The sequence below is a fragment of the Pinus tabuliformis genome, chromosome J, assembly GCF_031772625.1.
Source record: "Pinus tabuliformis cultivar Carrire ecotype Pingquan chromosome J, CPIR1, whole genome shotgun sequence".
Classification (NCBI taxonomy): Eukaryota; Viridiplantae; Streptophyta; class Pinopsida; order Pinales; family Pinaceae; genus Pinus; species Pinus tabuliformis.
The window spans coordinates 340,158,075-340,169,554 of record NC_142295.1 but is presented as its reverse complement, the minus strand read 5'-3'; the positions used below and the strand labels follow the sequence as shown (position 1 = coordinate 340,169,554).

Sequence of the window (11,480 nt, the reverse complement as noted above, 5' to 3'; positions counted from 1 at the left end):
AGATTAATTTAGGGACTAAGGCCCTTGTTTTGCTCTCCTAACCATAACATAGACACTAACTCCCATATGTAGTGAGAAATACCTCATATAGTGCCCATATCCCAACTTAAGACCAAATATCCATTAAAGAAGATCTATGTGGTTTTTAAGTCTAACTCATAACCCTTGATACTAAAAAGCTTCTTATAAGACGTAATGCCCTTATTTACCTCCCCTACTCATGATACATTCCTTGACTCCTATACATGGTATGAAAAATTCCTAATAAAATTGATATCCTATACCCTAAGATTATTTAGAAAAGATCTATTTAATTTTTCAATGCCAAATTCATAATCTTTAAACATAAGACACTTCATTTCAGAAATAAAAACCTTTTTTCCTTTCCCTCACATTAATTTTTATCATACTAATTCTTATTATTCCCTTCACTCGTACTAATTCTTATTATATATTTCTAATATGTACTTATTCTTATTATACAAAGAATATTAATGGTTACATATTCCTAGTCTATGGCCCATTGGTAAAGGCCTTGAGAACTATTAGTGTGCAAAATCCTGGTGATCGGCAAATGAGGGAAAGGAGGGCAGCAACAACACCAATGAGGTTCAATGTTTCACAAAAATCCTGTTGATCAGGAAAGGAGGGAAATGAGGGCAGCAACGGCGCCAATGAGGTTCAGCGTTTCACAAAAATCCTGTTGATCGTCAAGGGAGGGAAATGAGGGTAGCAACGACGCCAATGAGGTTCAGCGTTTCATAGGAGGAGCGTGGGCACATGCAGGAATGGGAGGCTGAGGTGGAGGCACCGGTGCAGGAGTGTGAAGATACCACCACTATCACCACTACCACAGATATTGAATATGAGCATGAGGTGGTCCATCATGAGAATGAAAAGGCTCCAAATTCTCAGACGGACGATAACTCCTCCATTGTCAATAGCTAGTATACCAAAGACTCAGATTTGGCCATGATTATTTCAAGGACCTAGAAGGATTTGGAGTAGTGGTCCAAGATCTGTATGAATACTTTTTGAAGCCGTCAGAGCTCGTAATGAGGTGTCCAGGCTTTTAGAGACCCACTTCCAGTCTGCCATTGGGAAACCCATGGGTACTTTATTTAACTCTCTCTCAATCCATCACAAGTTGTAGTTTTAGTGTAATTTTATTGTAGTTATGATGGTTTGTTGAATCCCATTTGGGTTTCATTCTGATGAGAAGTTGAAAAAGAAAAAACCATTTTCTGGGCAATCTTGGCCCAAATTTGGTAAAACAAATCTATGATTTCATCTATCTATGGAAGACAATTCAATTTTTTTTTTTGGTCCACCCACAGAAACAGAAAACCACTTTGACCATGGCTGGTCTCTTTGAAAGGCAAAGATAGTGACTGAGGTCGGTGGTGCACTTCCATTAGATATCGATGTGAATTTTGCCAAAAACAATGTAGGTAGGTAGGTAGAGTTTGATGCCATCAGCCTTTACCTGTTTTATTGTTCTCAGCAGAATCCCTTTGAAACATAAATTCTTGTATCTTTGCACACAAATGGATTCTGTCATGAGGCGCGTTTCGCCAAGAAGGATTCGGTATGACATATACTCATTTTAAGCTTCTGATATTAGTTCTGCAGAACCAAGTAGTCCTTGTATCCTTTCAATTCTCTCTTCCCGTTGTGGTTAGGAATGAGAGACAATCAACATCTTCAAGTCAATGCTTATCACCACCAAGGTTGTGGGTTTTCCATGGCATTTGAATTCCAGACATTAGCATTGAGCAATATTTGGAGATAATTTTTAAGTATATGCATTTTATTCCCTTTGTGTTTGTAGTTGTATATGGGTATATCGACCGCTTGTTTCAACTCAATTCAGGGTTTTGGATTACTTCTCAGAATGTACATAGACTTCCAATAACTAGTGTGATGGTTGTTGCCAAGTTTCTTGATGATATTTGAGTATCTTAGACTTGGTTATCCATTAATATTCTATTGGTGGTAATACTTCCAATTTTTTATCCCTGTTTCCTTATTTTCAGGAAATCAAAGAAATCAAAAGTATAAAAATCGTGACTCTATTTTTTAGGATTTTTTTAAAGATCTAAAAAATGATAAAATTGAAAAATGATTAGGGATAGTGTTTGAAATCCTCCATAGATTTTAACTTCCTTGAAATGTAATGAAGGTGCCTTGTTCCATATTTATGTTTACAATCATTTCCTGTTTCTCTCTGGCTCAATGTTGTACTTGTGTTAGTGGTGAATATGAGTTAGGGTTTCTCTGATGAATTGTGATTGAATCTCTGGTTAATACCCGACATTAACTTCAAAATAATGTCATTCTGTAGTGGAGGTAGAGTGGGATGTTAGCTTGAAGAATATTTGTACCAATACTTTCATTCAACATCTGTTAGGAAAATGAAAATTGTTTCATAATGGAAACCCATGTTAAAGTTCAATACTGTAATTCATTAGAGATCCCTAGCCAAAGAAAATGACCTGTAAATGAGACCTTAAATATCAATGTTATTGGAGACCTTGAAATGAAGAAAAAATGACTTAAATGAACCCTTTAGTATATTACTTTTGTTTTCCTCATATTTTTTCCCTGTATCTTTCGCACAAGCATTTTTCTTTACTATTGGTATCTGAGTAAGGTTGTTTTATATTTCAGTCAAATCTAAACTTTAGCATTTTGTTGAACCCATGAAGCTATGGGTTGAGCACCTTTCATGGAGGAAAAAAACTTAGCGAGCCAGGGTTTCTAATCCTCTACAATCTCATAGCTTTGGACATGTTTTGCAGTTTTATTACTTTATAAATTATGCAAGTGATATGCTTAATGCTTCTAAGCTCTGGCACAAAAGCCTTTGTTGTCAATGTTTAACATATCTCTAGAATTGTCATCTTCTTTTTAGCACAAGCTTCAAATTTCAAAATTTTAATGTTTTCTATCAACCTATTGATTTCAGAGGACTTCGTTTTGTTTATGGATAGGAACTACAACAATGTGTATTATGCAAAAGTAGATGGCAAAAGATTCATGAGATGAAGTGGGTAATTAAAAGCGGAAGACCTATTAGAAAAAAAAAGTGAATTTGATGGGCGACGAACTCCTTATGAAGCTGCAACTACTGATGAGTTAGAGGTTGAAACTAATGCAAGAAGCAAGGATGGCTATCTGACAAGTGATTCATCAGAAGCAGATCTTTTGTGGCAATTCAAGGTACCAAATGTGGCTGTTGTGACCCTCGTGGAACATGTCTCACTAATCAAAAAGCCACCGCAGAGGATGCAGAGATTCCTGAGCAAAGGTAACTTGCCTTTGTGCCTATTGTTCTGATTATTTTTCTCATTATTTTTTAACATCGGAGGATGACATCCATAGTTAACTTGATGGTATTTAAACTAGAAAATATTGGCATATTATCGAAAGGATAGAGCTAAGAAAACTATTACATTTTTTTTTTATGGCATAATGATTTAAAGTTCCTCTTCTCTAGCAATTTTGTCTCAAAGGTGCAAGCCAAGTTGAGACTCTTGTTGTCTGCAAAATGCATCAATTTAAAATTGAAAATGGACATTAAACAATTTAAATATTTTCTGTAGAATTCCAGGCCAAGCTCAAGGCCCTCTTGGAGCTGTTAAGCTTGAACGTAAGTCATCTAATAAGCTTGATCGTAAGGTGCCTTCTGGAGGATTGGAAGGGAAGCAATCTTCATCTGGGGGAAATTCAAGGATGATTAATCTAGAGTTCTTCTGAGTAAGTAGCTCCCTCCAATAAATTTTAATCAGGAAATTCTTAAGGAAATGTAAGAGCATGAACCCATAACTTCAACTTCACCCTCTTCAATAGAACTTGAAACAAGCTTGGAAGTTTCTCATGCTACGCAATTTATTTTGATTTCCATTCTTCCCCAGTTATGTCTGAAGGATCAACTGTCGAATATTATGCACAAAATACTTTGCCCTGTCTTATTTGGAAAGAGGACATAAACAAGCTTTTAGATGTTTCTAAATGGAGTACTCTTCACCTATGTCCTTCTCCTTTACACCACGTGATACAAATGCCAATTTTCATATTCTTGACTATGGCGTTCTTCTTTTATACATGTGACCCTTGACTATGCCATGAAATCCTCCAAAATCTTCTTAAAGGATGGGAGCACCTCTTCATGCATGAAGCTAGTGGAATGTGACAAGTTATCCAAAATTCCTCGAAATATGTGATTTGTGCCTTGGGAAATGTTAAAGGTACCCTCAATGGAAAAACACATAAAGATTTGTGGCCAAGTGCCCTAAATGTGAGATGTTGCCACTTGTGCAATTGTGCCTCCTTTTGATGCTCAAACTGGCACCCTAGTTGTGCAAGGATCACAAGATGTCACTTTGGGTGAACTCAGGGTTGTTGGCACTGTCACCTTATCAGCGAATCCTCTCACTTTCGATTACTTACTGAATCCTGGAGATATCTCAAAACACAAATTTATGGGGTCTTTTATGTGACTGGATCACTAGCACTAAAAACCATCTCTACATTGCATGGTTCAACATCTTGATGGTCCCTACTCTATTGACCACAACTTTTGTATTCATTATTGCTTTAATTGCAACGCTTCCAGTAGATAATGATGGTGTTAATGAGCCTATTTCTGGTTCTCTTCTTTATGGAAATAATATTATCTCCAAGGCACATGGTTTTGTGTCTCTAAGGCTTGATGGAAGCATGAAATAGGGTTTTGTGGCTCCACTTGGTAGATTTAGGCTTGATGGAAGCATGAAATAGGGTTTTGTGGCTCCACTTGGTAGATTGAGGCTTGAAGAAATCATGGTATAGGGTTTTATCGCTCCAGTTGTTGATGTGGTCTTACCTCTTTTTGGAGATTCGCTCACAGAGGGTTTTCATTGGTGGGATTCTATTCAAAGTAACGATATGGGTACAACTAGAGATTCAAGTCCTCACACTAGCATCAACGATTTTCTAGAATCTTCCATTAGTTGGGGTTTACATTCCTCGGAGGGTTTCTTATTTCCATCTCCCCCCCATCTTGTCTGTTTTCGATGATCTACTTGCATATGGGCCGCCAACTGAGGTTTTCTCCTTGTGGTTATATTCCCCATGTATTGCTCCTCATGGGTTACCAATTTCCATTACAGAGCCCTACCTTTACGAAAATCTTTTGTTGTTGTTGACAGACCTGACTACCCTTGTCGCCCATGGGCTCTCTTCCCCCTCCTCGCCTCTAGATCTCTCTATCTCGCTTGTCGGTTTTGAAGGATTTCTTCCTTTTAGTTCTTCAGAAATTGCTCCTCCACTTGGCAGTCTCGCCTCCATTCCTTTTTCTTCTCACAATGTAGTCCCCCCACCAATCTCATTGAAACCTCCTCCCTTGACCACAATCCCCTCCGCAAGAGCCCACTCATTCCCCCAAGCCCAACCCCCCATTTGCTGTTAGAAAATGAAAGAACCCCTCCGTTAAAGAAAAGAAGGGCCAACTCTCCTTCATTCTGGGTGATGGGATCGAGATTTACGAAGTTGTTTAAATGTATGAGTTTGCATTGATGGGTTGTGCTCGTGGTCGTCATTTTAGTGGGAAGACAATATCAGAATGGATGATAAAGGAGTAGGGGCCTCATTCAACTCACTACCAACTTTCAGATACCAGTAAGAGGTTGGCTCATTTTCTTTTTCAACAAGTCTAAAGAGGTTTATTGGGCTTTCAATAAGGTTTGGAGTATCGACTCCACCCCTTTCATGCTTAATCATTGGACCCATCTTTTTGATCCCACCTGGATAGAGGCTAGACAAGGCCCCTATCTAGGTTCAACTTCCGAAACTAAAAGTATAATTCTGGTCAGAGTAGGCTCTTAGGGAAATTGGAAACAAGCTGGGGGAATGCTTGTAGGTCGACCTCACTTTCAAAGACTCTGTGGAGATGAAGGTGGCGAGGGTATTGGTAAATTTGGATATCACATACGACTTATGGGGTGAAATGAAGCTCCAACACCAAGGCATCACTTCTCTTCATAATTTACACTATGAGGGTGTCCCCTTTAGATATCCCAGATGTCACAAGCATGACCACAATGCTATGAATTGTTCACTGGGGTTCCATGGCATCAAAGGAAAGTACAAGCCCTTGTCTCCCAAGATGAAAGAGAAAGGATTTGTATTGATGATGATGACTCCTTCCGTCCTTTCTGTAACTGTCTCAGCTACCCCTACTATCTTGATGGGTTCAGCTCTCGAACTCACTGCGATTGTTCCTATGATTATTGATTGGGCTTCCACAAAGCACAAATCTAATCAGCGACAACTCCACTTAGCCACTACTTCGATGGTGTCGCCTTTGGGTACTCTCTCTTCACTCGTTTCTTTAACTTCTATTCTTAGTTGTATTTTGGATTTGGGGAAATATTGGAATACAATAGAACATGAACTCCTTGTATATATGTTATTGAACTTTTTGAAATTGAAATGAACTCCTTATATATATAACAAAATTTTTGAAATTAAATCTCATTGGGAAGAAAAAGTTTTATATTCCATTAGGAGGGAAAGACATCTCTTTATCTTTCCTTTTTAATGAACTATCTCACTTTTTGAAACCTTCACATCTTTGCTCTAATTCATAATTCATGGAGGTCGACATTTTTCCCCTCCTATTACCTACTTTCAAGCCCTTTGTTTATGTAGGTATAGTTATGCTCTACCCCACTTTTATAAGGTAAACTCCAAGTCGTGCATTTCTTTTTATCTAAACTCAGCGACTGAAAATTGTCCCTCTATATTCACCATACTCAACCAGTCTAGCGTTCGATGGTACATGAGCCTAGCAGCGCAGGTGTGCCTTCTCCGTGTCCTCAACAACAAAGATGAGAAAATATGAGGCATATGTTGGGGTTCCGAACACCCACAGTGGTAGGTAAGAAGAAGGATTCTGATCTCTCTCCTGTAATTCCTTGGACTCCTATAGTCGCGGGTTCAACTGGCTTGACTAGGTAGCTGAGGTGGGTGCACTGCGATGAGAAGGGAAAATTTAGAATGAACCCGAGGCCTCACTACTCTTCAGCTAGTCAAAGGGCCCATCAGCATCATTTCCGTTTGCGGCCAAGGGAACATTTATTAGGAGGTTGAGTTCATTTGGATTGGAGGCAAAAATTGTTCAAAATTACCAAAATTATTTGGAGGACAAACTCAGTTACTGGAAGGCCAAGCCCATCAAGTATTGTGACCATATTTCTGAAGAGGTTGAATCTATCTGGAGGTGGATTTATTATCAGAGGGGTCGAATTATTCAGTCTGGGCAAGATCATCGTTTTCTGAGGCTGTATCCTTAAGCAAAGAGTAGCAAAAGTTGTTGAAGGTTTAAGTGTTTTGGAAGACCAAGATCAGCTTCTTCTAAAGGCCGAGTTGTTTCATTGTTGCCAGATCTATAAACCAGGTTCAACAATGCACTGTAAATCTTCAGATCAAGCTAATATGATCTACAAACCACTTGAATTCTCTCAAATTAATGAAGCTCCACATGAAATTCTAGAAAATGCCATTGATAACATTCCCACATTCCAAGAAAATAATGTTCTTTTTGCCTTGGATCATTGGCCAAAATTAGGAGTGTGATATTTAAAATGGGAGGAGCGAGACACTTAGATGTCACCACAAAGTTGTTTACATTGTCTCCTGTGGATGGTGTTGTGGAATGGTGGAAAGGATTTCTTGATAATTAATTCAATGCATGCCCCCTTCAAAATGCTTTCCTTGGGAAATAGGGAGAACAAAAAGATAATAGATACTTATTGGTTGCTCTTAGTAGTTCTAAAGGAAATCAGACCAAAACTATAGAAGAGTTTAATAAGTGGTTTAACCGGATTGTGCAAAAATCACCATGCAAATATTAAAAGTCTAGAGGCAACCATACTTATATATTACCTTGATTCAATTGATGGAGAGCTTCATTTCCAGATCAAAGAAAATGATCCCTAGAACCTTAAGGCAATCCAAATTTTTTGAGTTTAGGATAACATGTTCTTGCTTAAGATAAATACTTCAAATTCCATATTAGCCCATTTGTTAGTCCATTTCACTTTCATTAGCACTGAATCATTATCACATTGAGAGCAACTTGAGAAAGAACATATGATCGAATTAGAAGACAAGCCAAGACAAGAGAACACAATAATTGGCACAAGCCAGGGAAAAACCCCAAGATGGGGAAAACCCTTGATCAAATATTATTATTATCAATATCAAATGTTCAACAGAGAAAGAGAGAAAGAGAGTACCATCAATGTCAAGGTTGACTTGCCAATATGATGACTAGAACCACTGACCATGTGCCAAATATACAACCCAGACAAGTTTGCAATTATGTCTTCAAATAATAGCAGACAAGTTCTGCCCTAACCAGTAGACAATAGTATTCAAAGTTGCAACTCAATAGGTTCCAAAATGAGTTCGGTCCTAGTTTACTTCAAGCAGCTTCCTTTGTTGATTATAAATAGGCCAAGACAATCCCAAATTGAGCAGTGAAGCTTGGTCAAAGGGTTGACGAGTTTTGAGGTCGAAGATCTGCAGTTAGGGCTTGTAGATTAGCCCAGATCTTGAGACACTTGTTGCGGTCCTTCCTTTAGGCAAACCTGATCTAAGGTTTTGTGCTACAAACAACCTCCATCAAGGTTTCATGTCCATTGTCTACTTGTACTGTGCCCTGTTCTGCTCCTTAGAACAACCTTTCGGCTCCCTGTCCAAGACTCACAAATCCTGCGGCCCTCCTGAAATGATTGCAAGAAGATGCATCCTTCAATAGAGATGAAAGCTCACCAAAATTCTCTGCCCTGACCTTGGGCTACCATATTGCTTCAAGATCGAACCTATGGAAGGAAGAACACACCAAAAACATACCCAATACTTGTCCTCCTAGCTCCTTCAAGCTGCGGCTACCTCAGAGGTATATTAGAGCCCTTGAGTTGTGTCAAATGAGGTTGAAAGGCACCTCTTTATATACAATTCAATGGGGTTGAATGTTAGAGAATCTAGGGAAAAGTAGTGTTGTGATGATTCTCCGTGACTTGATAACAATTTGCGAAGTCTTTTTACTTTTTCTAGTTTAGCTTATGCTTCTTATTCTTCTTATTAGTGCATATGTGTGTACTTCATCAAACTGCTACCAAAACAAAATAGCAAGAACACAAAGTTTGGTTCTCTGCCAGGGACAAACCCTCTCCACTCTTGAGAGGGAAACCCTTTGTAAGATTTCTCTTATTGAAGCTTCTTATTTGAACAACTGCCAAACCCTAGACCCTTGACTATAGGATCCTCCAAGCACAAGTCAAATCCTTCCTCTTGCTTCACTATAGCTTCTGGCACATGGACCTCTGTCTTCTGACACTTTTGCTCCTTAGTACTTTGTCCTTTTCTGTTGTTCTAAGTTAGGAAACCCTAGTATATTAGGGCTTCTCTTCTTCGCTATAAGGAGGACCTTCTTCGCTTTCCTTGGAGACCTTGTAGACCTTGTTATACATTCAAGTGAGGTCTCTCAATATGCTGCCTTTGTCTGCTGTCAAGTCTGCAACAGTCTACTTCTGTAGTCTTTGCACATGTGGACAGAAACCCTAGAACAATCCTCCTTTCTTCGCTTTCTTTTCCTTGTTTCTTCGCTGGATGGGGAGGCCTAATAGACCTTGTGTATTAGCCCAAAAATAGAGATATTGCTATTATGATTTCCTGCTATACTTGACCGCAGACAAGTCCTTTCTTCCTTGCACGTGTGGCTGTTGATGCCCTAGAAGACAACCCTGTACCTTCGTTGTTTTGTCTTCTTGTGTTGCTGCTCTTGTAGACTTCCTATTTCGGCTTTCTTGTCTCTCTTTGCTTGCAGATTTCAGAGCCAATTTCCACATTGAATGAGGAGTGGAAAACCTCTATAAATAGAGGTTTTTCCCTCCTCTTTAGGCCAACTTGACTGTCTTTTAAGGCCGACTTACAGTTTGCATTATAATTCAATTTTTACCCATCGTTTTGCTGCTTGGAGACCACGTTGATGCTAGGAGAGGATTTGACCATGCTTGGAGGTGTTCCCTTGACCTTGTATGATGTCATACATGATGTAACATGCCCTCAAAGGGTCTTATCATAATTACATTTGACTTTGACTCTCTAGAAGCACTTCAAAATGTGCTTGACCTATTTTCAATGAGCAAGAAACTCATTGACAAATAATACAAAAATAATTTCTCTTTTCTTGAATAAGTACAAATATCAAAATTACATTTATGAAGACCTAGCCTAGTTACATTTCCTTCAACATTGAAGAGACGTGACTTTTGGGCTTATTGAGCCAACATATAGGTGAGGCCGACCTTGATGATTTTATATGATAGAAACATAAATTCGAAAACACACTTTTTCTTAACCAAATTCGATGAAATTTAGGTCGATTTTGGTCCTCTCAAAAAGAGGAATTCAATGCCATAATTATCTTCTTCAAGAGACCTACCCAAAGTGGAATTTGGCCATAGTTTTCAATTTTAACACTCCCTCTCAACTAGGGAGAATTCCACTTGCCAATCCATCCAACATCAATCAGGCCATCGTGTCGTCGTGAACCACTTAGTATCTCTTCTCTGGTCTGCTCTGCTGAACATTGATATGAATAATAAAGAAGAACCGATCGAGAGTGAGTCACAAGAACTTGCCACTCTCCACTGACAAAAGTCAGTCCATATAACCAAAGGGTGAACTCCAATCGGACTCGATCCCAAGTGATCAAGTTGAAGAAACATCATTCATCCTAGACATAGGGAGTACGACAATACATGCATCCATCGGTAGTGCTATGGTCCCAAACCATTTTTCCCAACTCATTGGTCAGATAGGAGGTACTTACCATGTGTCCCGAACTACATGGGTAGGATGACGCAAGAACATCAACAGGGAAAAGAATATATCACATCCTCCTCACAACCACTTGTAGGGAAAGGGGAAACCACATCCTACAAACACATGTCATAATCACATGTACGGAAAGGATGAACCGCATCCTACAAACACATATCACAATCATCGTAGGGAAAGGATAAACCACATCCTACATGCATGCAAAACAACAATAGTAGGAAGGATCCTACACGTGGGGAAAGGATGAACCACATCCCACCAACATGTCAACCACAAATCGTAGGGAACAAGCATCCTACATGTGGGGAAAGGATGAACCACGTCCCACCGACATGTCAAATTCCTATATGCATTTCTCACTGGGGTATTCACAGGAGAAGGTGAACCACTCATCCTGCTCATATGCCATAGGAGAAGGTGAACCACTCATCCTATGCATATGTCATCAATAGTAGGGGAAGATGAACCACTCACCCTACACACATGTCAACCACCATGAGATATCACAGGGGAAGGTGAACCACTCACCCTGTACACAATGCACTAATAGGGGAAGGTGAACCACTCACCCTATGGTCGCTCAT

The 11,480-nt window shown here is 39.2% G+C and overlaps 1 long non-coding RNA gene across 2 annotated transcripts in view; it reads left to right on the top strand.

The window, feature by feature from the left end:
• Positions 1-587: 587 nt before the first annotated feature.
• The window catches only part of LOC149227129 (uncharacterized), a 28,075-nt gene continuing 17,182 nt past the window's right edge, over positions 588-11,480 (top strand). For both annotated transcript variants that reach the window (XR_016247112.1, XR_016247111.1), the window contains exons 1-2: positions 588-1,112; positions 2,994-3,310. This is a non-coding gene — a long non-coding RNA (uncharacterized LOC149227129). The remainder of the gene's footprint in view (positions 1,113-2,993; positions 3,311-11,480) is intronic.